The sequence below is a fragment of the Dufourea novaeangliae genome, unplaced genomic scaffold (genome assembly GCF_001272555.1).
Source record: "Dufourea novaeangliae isolate 0120121106 unplaced genomic scaffold, ASM127255v1 scaffold11, whole genome shotgun sequence".
Taxonomy (NCBI): domain Eukaryota; kingdom Metazoa; phylum Arthropoda; class Insecta; order Hymenoptera; family Halictidae; genus Dufourea; species Dufourea novaeangliae.
The window spans coordinates 689,905-704,368 of NW_015373895.1; the positions used below are offsets into that span (position 1 = coordinate 689,905).

Below are 14,464 nucleotides of genomic sequence, written 5' to 3' on the forward strand. Positions count from 1 at the left end.
TCAATTGTATGGTATATATTACACTAAATGAAATTATTTTTAAAAAATCAACAGCAGAGATATATTTACATTCATTACTTCTTGTAATTATTTCCTTATTCTAATATTTTAGAAAAGAACAAAAATAGCCTTATTGAAAAATAGGCTATTTATTCGTTATTAGTAAATTGGCTATACTAATATTCACTATGAAGAATAACATATTGACACGAATGATGACGGATCATTTATTTCCCTCCGAACTGATATTGCTTTGTACATATTATTTCAATTTCGCAATACAAATTTCTGTGAAACTCGCCACATTTTTGTTAGATAAATCGAACCGCGTATAATAATCCTCGAACATTATAAAAGCGTATAGAAGCAAATAGGAAACTGAACAGCACAGAGAAAGGCGTTTAAACTCGGACAAGCCTACTCACTCGGCCATGAATGCGCTGCATTTTCGAATTCTTTGTCGATACGCGGAGAAAAAGCGAGAAACAAAGAGCGAGCGAGAGAGAAAGAGAGGGAGAAAGGGGGACGAACAAAAAAAAACTAAAATTATAGGCAACATTACGGCCGTTAAACTGACTAGAAACGCGGCAAGGCAGAAAATACGAGGCAGATGAATTTGCAGTTCCGTCAATCCAATTTGAAACTCATCAAGCTGTTGTTTCTACGTAAATTAGTTCAAGAAAGTGGCAAATTATTTGAATCGTTTCGAATGTTCCACCTTTTTTTTTTCTAGCTTCGAGCAAAGTATCTAGTGACACTAATCTTCTTTTCCTTCCTATTTGAGTTTCGGAGTATTTGCGCCTTTAAATAACAACACAATAATCAATTACAATATTCTAAAAAATTATTAAACTAGAACTATGAAATGTTCAACTTTTTGAACTGATTTAGGATTTGAAACTTCCGACCACTCGGCAGAGTGTATATTTATTCTCATTGACAAATTCGAAGAAAATCGGTGTTTGACATAAATAATTCCTTTATATTTTCAAACATCCTACATACCTATGTACCTAAGCTTTTGTTATGAACCAAAATGATTCGGCGTACGTTAAAAAAAATTTGTTTTTACTGTCTGTATTCAATAATATATTAACACATCTTGAACCTAGTATGTAGTTTTGTTCTACCAAAAAAATTTCTAAGAATTGACGTTTTTGGGGCGTCAGAGTAGCATGGTCCCTTAAAGGGACGTAACTATAATGGTTGATATCTTTGACCCTTTACACTCGGAATTTCTAATTTTTCATACATCTTGTCCCTTCAGAGGGGACAGTCGAGCGTAGAAGATTAAAATTACGGAGTAGGGGTTAAAGGTTTAAGGATTAAAATATTAGAAACCTGAATGCTATCATCTTAGAAAACTCGGTTAAAATTGATGTCGGACAATTGGTGCCCTTTTCTTGTTAGAGATAAAACATTTCTGGATATTTTTTTATGACATTAATTTGTGTAACATACTTGTAAAGTTTGGTCCCTTATTATAGGAACAATTCGTGATGTTTAGGTTATGTTGTTATGGCAGCAAATGAGTGATATAGTCACCCAAAGTGAGGCATACCGATCAGATTAATTGGAGATCTCAAACAATGTGGATGGCAACTACCTTTATCACTTGATATGTTTCTTATCAAACCTCGCGTTAAAGAGCTCCAAATAATTCAAAAGTTTCTACTTATTTACAACATTATTATTTCAAATAACTAGACTGTCTCATGTTATATGCAATACATCAATCTAGACTAAGCTTTACTGTATATACTTGATTAGAATATCATAATAATAACAATCGAATATAACAAGCCTAGAGTCCTTCCAATAAATACAATATACCGATCACATCAAGCCTGTCGATTAAAATCGATGCTCAATTATATTCCATGTATGACAGCCACCAAACTTATTAGCCGACGATCGTATCGAAAAAGTTAAAGAGGCCAATCCTTTTGATTGTAATATAACGTCAATAAGAAAAAGAAAATCGTGCGATCGCGATGATTGAAATACTCGAGTAATCCTAAAATTTTTGTTTCCAATAAGAATACGCTTATTCTGATTTCCAGCTCGTCCGATTTATAGAACCTGGAGACCTCAACGTTCCCGAACGGTCGTTAACCGACGTCTGGAGCCGTAACACTTCAAATTACATCATGAGTCATCGGTTACCAGTGAAGCGAAGCCTATTAAAGATCGAACGGCAGAACGTATCAGCATCTTGGAAAGCATCGAAGCTGATCGATACCCCGTCGGCTGTAAATGGAGACTGATTTTACAACGGTGCCAGGAAATTAGTCGACTCGTGTATTCTCAACCTTCGAAACCACGTAATAAATATTCGGCATGTTCGGTAGTAGACGTTGTTGATGGTTTTCTTTTTTTTTTTTAATGATTCAAAATAAGATATACGGGAAAGACTGCGATTCGATACATTCAGACCGTTTCTAACGTGTGCCCGTATGAAAAGGTATTCGGGTCTTAAGTTAGAAATACAGTAATGTCTCGATCAGTGCGACATACTCTAGTCCACTTCGGAGCATTCGTGGCACGGAATGGTTTTCAGCCTCTCATTAATTTATTTTTTTCCTGAACCTCTGCTTAGCTTCTGTTTACTCTGTTTTGATTGCTTTCACGGGGGACGCCCCCAGTGGTGGGAATAACGCCGTTGATCGTGTCACATTGATCGAGGGATCACTGTCATAGTTATGCATACATAGAGTCTGGTTAATATATTTTAGATTAGGATGCATTCAACTGAAAAGTTATACGTAATAAAAAGAATATGCACAAAAGTATCCGCTCAAACACAATATTTATTACAAACAAACTTATTCGCAAGAAATTATTTGTTTGTCGGACATCTCGGCAATCTTACGATAAGTTTCTATTTGTTGTGCATAGATCGAAATACAGTGATCCCTCGATAAATGCGACACGAGCAACGAGTAAACAGAAAGAAACAAATTTATAAAGGGCTGAAAACTTTTCCGGCTTGCCACGAATGCTCCAAGACATTACTGTAGTTTGTTCGTGAAATTTGGTATTTGCGTTTTCTGTTCCTTTTTAAAAATAACAATACTTTTTAAAGTAAATTACGTATAATTTCTTGGTTCAGTACATCCTAATCTGAAGCACGTTAATCAAGGTCTATACAAATATGAATCATAAATAATATTCAAATAAAATATAATTATAAATTGCATTCAAATTTCAGTACCAAAATATAAATATAATTATAAATTATGTTTAAATTTCAGTACCAAAACACTTCATTGGTACTTCACTTTTTATATTTTTATGGTGTTAAACATTTTGGCAAATAAACGACGCAATTGTCAATCTTGACTTTAACATTAGTTAAAAATACGTGAAATATGAAGAACGTATGAAATGAACGGATAGTTCGGTACGTAACTGCACTGCGGCTGACACTATATGTACTGAACTAATCTTCTTGAAAGCAGCAATTTAACGGCGAGACAGAACCATGTAGGACAGCTTCTTTGCAAGAAAGCCAGTGTTAAAGGAAACTTTGGCGAACGGATTCATGCCATCAGCGCTAACATTTACTTCCATCATCTATATACTATACATAGTTCGAAGATGAGGGTCGTAAAGAAACGTCGTTTCGATGAATCGACAAAATCAGTGTGTATTACGAAGCTAACACATGGTCATGCTTGACAGAAAGCAGAATAATGTAGATGGAAAAGCTTTAAATCATATACTTTTTTAAAGTTCACCTTAATCTCTATCTCACAATTTTAGAATAATGTACTATCGTCAATGTTTATAAGTACAAGCAATAAGTAATAAACAGATACTCTAATGGAAGCGTAATGAATATTACGTAACATTATAGTAATATTTTACGTACATTATGTATTATGTAAATAAAGTGATAAATAAAATATATTTATATAACTGAAGCACATTCAAGTTACAGAATGTTGTTGCTTTGTGGTCCAACTTCTAGCACTTTTATTTAAAAATCGTTTAACATTTCTTTGAAAATTTTTCATTACATAACACTCTTCCACTTTTCTGTGTAATTATGTAACAACATAATTTTCTCCACATTTACTTGGATGGTCGATAACAGTGGTATTACGTGGCGTTAGCAGACAAGTCAAGGAAATTAGGTGGACGCTGCGTTTGTACTTAAACAAACTTACGGCATCTTTAATATTGTTCGCCATAGTTTGGTTCTAATAATTATTCACTTCAAATTTTTGCTGAGCTGAAATAGGGACATTTTATACTTCATATTAAACGAACTATTATGTTTTTAAAAATATTTCTATTTAAATAAAGTTATAAAGGGAGGTTAAATTTTATATCTAATAAGTTTCTTTTGTCGATTGTTGTATAAATAAATAAAAATCAATTTCTGCGACAGCAGAACTCTTACATGATCAGTGGAATGCGAATTGTATGCATTTATAGCCTATAGGACTCTGTAAAATACAATAAAAAACAAAATTTTCATCAAATCCAACGAGTTTTCTATTTTATTCTAAATCCAATAAGATACTTAAGAGGGAAAATAAATTTCTACGATTGCTCCTGTCTTTATAAATTACTTTAAATACTTTGATTTTGCATAAAAATCCGCAGTCTAATGATAGAAACAGAGACATTGACCTTACTTGAAATAAATTTACCAAGTGGTAGAAGACTTTTCCTCTACGCAATTTTTTACCCTAGCCGAGTTTGCTCGCGATGGTACAGAAGGCTTCGTCGGAGAGAGATGGAGAGAGGATGCGTCGCGAGTACAAGCGCGTGGGTGTGGCGAGCCCAGCCCGATTCCCAGAAAATCGTCATTTTTAAGGCAATACAACCAGCTTCGTCGAGACGATGCCCTTTCACCGTGGCCGTCGTCGAACGAGAAATTAGTTCCGCCCGTCTTGTGCGGCGAGGAAAGATCAAACCCTTGGGGGAGGAGGGGTGGGGGGGTTGTGCAATTCGAACGAATCAGAATCCTACGGCATGTGCAGTCGGCATTGTTATTGCGATTCGAAGAGTAAGCAAAAGGTCGCGACTTCAAGGAAGCATACTGAGAACAATATGCAGAATTACAATATGGGCGAAAAGTTTCGAATCACTTGTGCTAACTTCTAACGAAGATCGAATATCCTGATAAACTTTGTACTGACCTATCGTTGGTATACCAAATGTAAACAAGGATGCGTTTTATTTTTAGTGATTTTAACATTTTCTTATATCCAAAGTACAGTAATGTCGCGATGATCATACTGTTTGTTTGGCATAAATTATTTTTGCACGAACCCGTTTATCTGCTTAGCTCCCGTTTACTGTGTTTTTATTGGTTCCGGAAGAGGATACCCCCAGTGGTGGGAATAACGCTCTTTGTTTGTGTTGCATGGATCGAGGAATCACTGTTATTTCATAAACTATTTGAAATACGAGTAAATTGTTTACATAAAATTGAATGACACGAAGGGCATAATTAACGGAGACTATGAAGATCTTTTTTTAATGTTATTATTTTAAGAGATATAAAGGTTAAGTGTGAATTTTTAAATGGAACTATATATTTTTGTTTAGACCACTTGATAGTGCGTTTGAAGACGAATTCAGTAGCGTATAAGTTCACAAAGTTTAAGAGCGTCTTTTGAACGAACATATCATACTTCCAGTCGGTTTTCACGTTCAATTGAAACGGAAGTAACTACCGGTAGAAGTACAGTTAGCGTCTAATTCGTGACTTATCGGCTGATATGTGTCCTAGAAAACAACTAATCGCGAACAGTTAATTCCGAATACAAAATTTTCATACAACGACGCATTACGTTTTAATGCAAATTGAGTTTAATATATTTAATTGGATTTGCTATCTTTGTTACTTTTCGATGTAACTAGAGAGTACAAAATTATGGAGACATTTCAGAGATTTCAAGGTCACCTTGATTTTTTTTAACGAGATGACCTATTTTTTGTACCACAGATCGATAGAGTATCAGATTCTGAGTAAACATGTGTTGACTTTTATATATCCTAAACCTAATAATTACATATGTATATATATACATATATAAAATAAAATCACGATAATAATAATAGATATACAATACCATTTATTTAATATTCATGACGTGATTATTTATTCGTTAATATCAATACTTTACCAACTACACATCGTGTAAACAAGTAAATCTTATTATTGTCATTACAATGACTATTAACACTCCGTAAGCAAACTATGTCGTTTGTGTCAAAGACTAACTTTTTTTATTGTTTCGGGCTTTCAAAAAATTGGAAAAAATCCTAGGATACATAGCAAAGTTTCTATATTCTTTTCTACTATTTTCTCAATAAAAATAAAAATTCGGGGGAAATTCCAGGAAAAATGGGAATTCGCTTGAGTCGTCAACCACCCACATTGTCTGCGAACGATTAATATTATAGTATGAAAGGTGAATTAAACATTCCCAAGTACATAATCGTGATTTTATATTCTTGTAGTATTAACGAATAATAGAACATGGTGAATAATAAATAACAATAATATAAAGAAAACTATAATATTCTACTATTATTCTATTGCTATTATATTTAAAATAAATTGTCTTATATATTTTGTCTGTTTATTAAGCTCACTAATTGCATCCAATTAGGGAAGAACCAAAGCTAAGCGAAGAAAGGTGCAAGCACCGGTGTCCTATGGAAAAAAAACGGCGAAAAGGGGGAGAATAATTATAAAACGATGGAGACCTCCAGGCGGCTAATTAACTAAAGCCGTCGTCGGTGTGCGTACAGCGTCAATAAAGTCGCGACAAACAATTCAATTTCCGAGCTTCGCCGGGCCGTCTTCTAATTAATCGGCATAATTACGGGACAACGAGGTGCGATATCCATGTCATGAATGAAAATTTGTTTCCCCTGTCGGAGCATCATGCTCCTGTACTTTCTTATTAATTGGAAGCTATTTAAAAAGAACAGGAATCCGTAATTACTGGACGTACTGAATAATCCACGATTCCATTTTTTAACAAGTTGACAGTAGAATTTACATCTGAAGTAATTGGTTTTTTCAATATAAAATATTATTTTACATTAACAAATGTTCGATAACATAAATATTGCAATTATACATTCATTTTAAATTAAGATACCGATCTAAAAATGCATTTAATACATGAAGAAACTATCACTGTACTGCGGCATTTTTACTAAATTTCACTTTCGTATATTATTTTATAAAAACCGTGTAGCAAGAAGGTCAGTAAACTTTGTTTAAATACGTAAAACAAAAGCACTATCATTCATTTGATTACACGCACAAATGGAATCAAATGTTTTTATTCCAATGATCTATATATGCAAAATAAGCGAAGTGAAACCTGAAAAATTCATTCTCCTCGCCGGTCATTCCCGCGTATGACGTAACACGTAATAACAAGCTATGCTAATGCAACTGAGTCATCCGAGAACACGTAATTTCTCTAGTTTTATGCATTCAACACGTGACACCGGCGTAATTTTTCTATCAAACGATTAACACTTACAAGAACGCCTTCAAGGTTCGTCTACCTCGTGAAATTAACCTTGTTTTTAATTTTGCATTTACCAAAAAATTTCGTTTGTTTAATTACCAAAACAGTCAACATGACCGCTAAAAGGACGAATTCAACGACCTACATGTAATCAGGTGACTTTCACTTGACCTTGCACTTTCAAATGAAACGAAAATTTTTTGAGAGTAACTATAACACTACTTTCAATTTTTCCGTTTAAAGTAATGCAAACACGCAGCTTCATTATATTAAATTTTCGTTTCGTTTTGGGGTTCAAGGTCAACTGAAAGTCATCATATTATAGGTCATTAAATTCATCTTTTTAGCAGCTACAACGACCAAAGAAAAATATGCGGAGTCATGTAAAAAAACTCGAGCTCATCTTGATATTTTAGAAAATATGAGGTATTAAAAAATCAAACTGTATTCATATGATCAGCCCCCCCATCCCACCCGCCGAATATAATAAATTTAATTTAAAATATTTTTTAACGAAATCTATAGATATCGTGTTATTTTAAATGGATATTTTTATTGACTGACCTTTGAAAGTGAAGAAGTTTGTTAATTTATCGATTTGCATATTTTCACCAAGCTGTCTCTTTTACCAACGCGACAAAAATAGAACACGTTCATCGGCGGTAATTCTAGTGTTAATAAAAAGGGCAGAGTGCATACTAATTCTTTACGATTTACTTTTAACAATCATGATTTGTTATTTTTTACACCTGCTCTGGTTTTAGATACGCATTCTTGGGAAAGCCTGTACTACCACACGAGTCCCGGCAGACATATCGGCGAGAAAATTGGTAACGATGCTTGGCCGAGCTCCAAGTTATTTTCCTGGCATTCAACGTTGCGGTAGGTTAACCCTTGCATCGGCGTAATTTATTGGGGGACGTTGCGCGCTGGACAGATTTCCCAAACCCTAAATGGAACGTTTTCGTCCCCTACCCGCCATTATTGCGCCCAATTTGTATGGCCAGCGATAGTTGGCAAGGAAACAGGTTTAATTAAATTCGACGAATCAATAATGCCGATCGATCACACGTTGCTCCCTTTTTGTGATTATTAGGGTAAAAGACATTAATGCATAATTTCTGTATTAGTTGACCAAAAGCAAAAAATAATATACAAAAGTAAAATTTGGTAAAAATTCCGCAGTACAGTTTTTTCATGTATTAAATGCATTTTTAGATCGGTATCTTAATTTACAATGAATGTATCATTGTAATATTTATGTTATCGAGCATTTATTAATGTAAAATAATATTTTATGTTGAAAAAACCAGTTTCCAGTTGACCAAAAACATAAGTTTTTATTTGTATTTATTATTATTTAATATGTTTAATGGAAGAAAAAATTTGTTGTAACTTTCTGAACCCCTCCTTTTGTTTATAAGTTCATTAGTTTCAAAAATATATGTCGAAATCTATTACTGCCACCCGTAAAATGTGTTCGATCGAATTACTGACACCCCAATTACAACACCTAATCAAATACTGTCATCTCATATACCTAAATACTGTCACATTTTTAGGTTAGGTTGCACATGACTGTTGGCCGCATTTGGTGACATTAATAGCGTAAGGCTTTGTTTTCGTAAGCAATTACTGAAATGACAGTAATTAAAAAATTGTTGAAACGCTTGCATCAATCAATGTCACCCAAACATTAAACTAAAAAATTCAACGAATCGTTGAATTATGATTGACATTATTTTCTATGATCTTCTATTTATTTAAAACATTACATTTTATTATATTACTAGCTCAAATATCGCAATTATAGCCTTTTCTTTAGTACCTCGTTTTTCCTTTCGCTAGTAAGGAAAAAGTTGTTTCAAATCATCAGAGGAACCCCTCATTTCGGGGAGTCGAAGTTATTTTGGGACACCCTGTATATAAGTGGACTTCGGAAGTTTATGCAAATCCATGATTTTAGGTACGAATATTTACAAATTAAAATGGGACATAATTTTGAATTCTGTGTTAGGGGCGTCGTTACATTTGCGATAACACTTAAATAATATTAAACTTCATTAAAACCTTAGTTTTATTGTATTGTCCAAGTTAAGGAGTGTTATAAATACATAAACATATAATATAATACGCATAAGTGTCCGGATACATCTGGACGGTAGTGCAACTGACTCCATTGTTTCCTGCTTACTAATTCGAAATTAGAGGAAAAATTAATTGAAGAAAAATTGGCAGAAAAATTGAGAGCATGTTCGTAATTTTGGAGAGCATTTCCATAAGCACGCTAGACTGAAAAAGGTGGGAACGGTCAGGTGGCACGTCTTGGTTTACGCCTCAAAAACCCGACATCCATTAGTTAGAGACCAATCTTCGGGGTCGACGACCCACCACTTCCGCGATGAGAAATGCCTGTCAGCTGTTAAAATCGTTCAAACGCTGAACGAAATGGTCAAGGGGGAGATCGTAGGCGATCGTATTTTCGGCGCCAACGACCACGGGGAAGTTGTTTCCGAGGAATCGTCGATGCTCTGAATTATATGCACGTTACACAAACGATACAAATGTGGTTGTTTAATTGTTCTCCTCACCTCAGTTAAAAGGGATCACTAAACATCTGTCTTATCTACTGTTGTATGAAAAAACTTTTGAGGATAAAGTTGAACTATTTTAGGGGGCACATGTAACGGTGAAAAGAATTTTTTCTCAAGGTCTTTTTGTTTCCAAATTTCAAGATCATCCATATATTTTTAAATGAAATCCTGTACTTTTTTTACGATATTCTTATAGAGCATAGAAGAGCAAATTCAAGAACTTTAATAACGACACTGTCTTTTCGATCATATAATCTCGAGATGTTTGCGTCCGAAGATAATCAAAATTTCCTAAAAATACGATAACCACACTCCTATAGATTAAGAAATGTTTTGCCCTTTTTGTTTCAGATGATCACAACAGCCAGAACCATGTTCGCCAGTAGCAAACTGTTTTTTTCAAACCAGTTTTTACTACTACTACTGTAACATTAAACAGAATTATTATTATTGTTTAAAGAAAACTTAAGTAAATTCTCCGAATGTCAATTGATACAGTAATATCTCGATGAGTGCGACGTATTGGGGTCCACTTTGGAGCATTCGTGGCAAGGCGAAATGGTTTTCAGCCCCTCATAAATTTGTTTTTTACCCGAAGCCGAGCCTAGTGGTGGGAATAACACCGTTGTTTGTGTTGCATTCATCGAGGAATCGTTGTACTTACTTACATCGAATTTTTTGCTGGGGGGGGGGGCAGATCCCATGACATTCGCCCATAACACTCCCCATCAGGCATCTGTACGTTATTTATACCACGTGCGTGGATTGCACAAAATAAAGTTACACATTTTGCAATAATTATTTACAAATTTATTTAACACTAAAACTAAGAATAGAAAGATATAAATGTAATTCGTAAAAAGAAAAGAAATTTTAGATTGGTTAAAATCACGAGTATATGGCAAACATATTTTCCACATTCTCCAGCACTAGTTCCCTTAATTGCATCCGACCTTTCAATTGATGTTAAAGGATTATTAGTTACGTAGAATGTACAAATTAAACATCTTAATTCTAATACAATTTTACTTAATCCTTTAACGTAATGAGGATTGTATTGTATTTTTGGTACTTGGTTGCTTAACGTATTGCATTGCAGCCCAAGTACAGTGGACTCTAACTATATTGCCATGGTCGTGGCTGTAGGGAAGTAAAATGGCAATAAGTTCAGAGCCCCCTCTATACTAAGTTGTATCGTCATAGCCTCGGTCCCAGCGCCTGCGCAACAGCTGGATCGTGCTGGTGCGCCGGCGTACGCAACGTAGTGGGAGAGCGAATTTGTGTGCGCGAAAGTACCTGTGAAGGGGAAATGCCTTGCGTGGCAATATAGTTAGAGTCCAGTGTATTTATTTTTTATAACATAAGATTTTCGCAACTGACCAATGTTTCTTTTTTATATATTTCAATAATTTTGCAGGGGGGGGGGGCAAGCCCACCCTAGTCCCCATTTAGTTACGCCAATGGGTCTCATGGTAGTCGAGTAGGAACCAAAGCAAGAAGGCCCTCGGACACTCGGAAAAGACACGGTTTCGCGGTCTATTTGCGGCCGAATTCGCGATTCCGAGCTTCCTTTGTCCACGGGGGTATACATATATAACAGGAGCTACCCGTCGTGGCGAAGCGTATCTCCAGGAATCGTGTCTCGTTCGTTTTTCCCGGACAAAAATGAAATTCATCCGGCAAGCGATGCGAGGAATGTCGCCCGTGAGTCAGACGCGTTCGCACGCCCGCTAAAATTGGAACTGGCTGGCGTCATAAACGCAAAAAACCGCGTGGAAACGCTGCTTTCGGCCATATTTTCGGCTCGACCGTCGATTTTACAGCCCCCTCGTTTTTCCCTTCGTCACTCCATGTCTCTTCCTTTCTCTATCGTTCTCTGTGCCCCTCTGTTTTTATTTAGAGCCGTCAGGCTTGATGCGCAAAAGAAGAAACTGAAGAGGGCGCGTTGCGCGCGGAAGCGATTCGCAAGATTCGAATCCTTTCGTATAGTTTCTAGCGAAGATTCCTGTTCCCGAGAAACTGCCGGCGAAAATTGACAAACGAAACAATTAGTGTGGCGGTCAAACGGCAATAGTATGCAGTCATTTGAATAAAATTCATCTGTATACTAAAATAGGCGCGTACTTTATCACTTTAGTGACTATACAGAATCCTCTCGATTATCGTCTGGCTTGTTCTACACGATTATTGTCCAGGTGCTACCCTCACCACTGGGGGAAGCGGCAGGGGCGTGGAACCCATTAAACCCATATTTTGTTACCCCTTAGCTTTTGTCGCCAGGGCTTGAGCAAAAAGCGAATTTATGAAGGTCTGAAGCACTTCTTCCTACAAGATTATTGTCCTGGCGCAGACCTGAGTTCAGAACGGTAATCGAGACGAGTCTGTATCTGGAATCTTTCTTGCCTTAAAAAAACTGCTTTTAAATACAATACCTATATTTTGGAATTGTCGATCTTTATTTCACAAATTTTTTCAAATAATTTCTGTTGACAATGAACTTAAAAATGCCATTTATTTTTATAAATTGATTAAAAATTAGTGCCCGATCAAGAACTAGTTCCTTAGCCACCGACTCAACCACTGTTCACTGTTTTAATTAAATGACGGTGACTGTTTTGTCCACCGATGTCAAATGATTCCTTTCGAAACGTCTCTGATGGACACTTCGTTCTTGCTTTCAAGCAGGGCTCATCCATGCTTTCGGTTGCTGCGGTATTCGCGCGACGATTTGTCTTTCACCGTGTCTCTTTAGTATCGTCCGAGGAGGAAAAAAGCCAAAGGGCAAATAGAATCCGAAGAGGTCAAAGCGTCTCCTTCTTCTGGATGAAATGAATGCACAGAGAAAATAGACACTCCTGAGGCAATTACTGTCAAGCCTTCTGTTACGCGTCACGGACCAGTCAAGGGTGATGTGATCATTACAATGGGGAAAAAGGGACGAGAAAGATCACTAAAGCTTTCTTCGCCAACTGATATTACTCTTATGAAGGATGGTATTCTCATTAAGAACACACTATTATTGGCAATAAAATTATAACAGATACTATGGCTATAAAGAAAAACGCCGCATGGCAGAATTTCAACAAATTTCAGTTTTTCCATTAGTCGAGCTGTAGAATATAGTCTACTACTAAAACTATGATAATTAAAAAACATATGTAAAAATGAAAAAAAAAATCGAAGATGCAGGTTTTGAGATATTTGAAGATAAAGAACGTTTTCATTTTCCTTGAAATTATTTTCCTTTGGAAAAAAAGATGCTGTATTTGTTCGGAAGATGTGTACTTTTCCCTAACTAACGCAAAAAGAATTATCCTAATCGACCGATTTTAACCAAAGATATGATTTTTTGAATCTGCTAGGCGCAAAATGGACCATTTTTATGATTTTCAAACTACTGTAGTTCAGGCAAAATGTCCTGCAGGACATTACAGTTTTACCGAAATGCTTTTCTCATAGGTATCTAGGTTTCTACAAAAAAAAAATGAAACAAATTATCGACGGTCGTGTTCAAAAAGTCCCAATTTTGATCGATTTTCCATGGAATGACCCACTAATAGATATGAAAAAATACACGATACTAATATTTAACACTAGAACTACCAACGATAAACGCATATCTTTTTCGATCGATTGATAAATACGGCAAACTTGTGAAAATTTACAAATTTATAAATTAACTAATTTCTTTAATGTCGTATCGTAATAAAAGTTACAAAAGATTTGAGAAAATGTATTATTATAACATTTTAATCATCGTTGTAAGAGTGTATTAGGAAGTCATTTTGACTTGCTTGGTATGTAGTTCTTGTGTTAAATTCAGAATTTAAAATACGTAGCCAGTGGTAACGAAAGCATTGAACGTGTCACCGTTTTGTTTCTGAGGGGCTAATGCTTCACTATTTCCTAAAATATCAATTTATCGGACATACCCTTTCTTTCGTATCTTCTTAAATACTTTCAACGTTCACCTGCTGGTTTGAACCACAAAGGTGCGAGAAGGAAGTAGGAACGCTGATCCAATTAGAATCGGCGAGCACGTTGTGGGAGTTGCTTTCGTTCACGTGGCGCGATTTTGTGGCAAATGTTTAACGGTACCGGCGAAAGGAAAAAGAAGAAAAAAAATGGCGGATCGTTTCATCCGTAGGCACGTTCTAATAATAGATCATGGCGGTGCACGGCACAACGACGAATCTGGGCGAGCAAGGTTGCACAACAGTCTGATCCTCGAAATTGATGTTTCAACGCGATCATTTCTCTTGATTGCGACAGAGATATCCTGGGACAGCAAAAATACACCTGGCCGGACAGCGCGACTTTTCACGAGAAAAACTGTTCCGATTAATTGACGGGAAA

At 35.7% G+C, this 14,464-nt stretch overlaps 1 protein-coding gene across 2 annotated transcripts in view; it reads right to left on the bottom strand.

The window, feature by feature from the left end:
* The window catches only part of LOC107191165 (flocculation protein FLO11-like), a 123,013-nt gene that overhangs the window by 61,847 nt on the left and 46,702 nt on the right, over window positions 1–14,464 (bottom strand). The window lies entirely within an intron of this gene.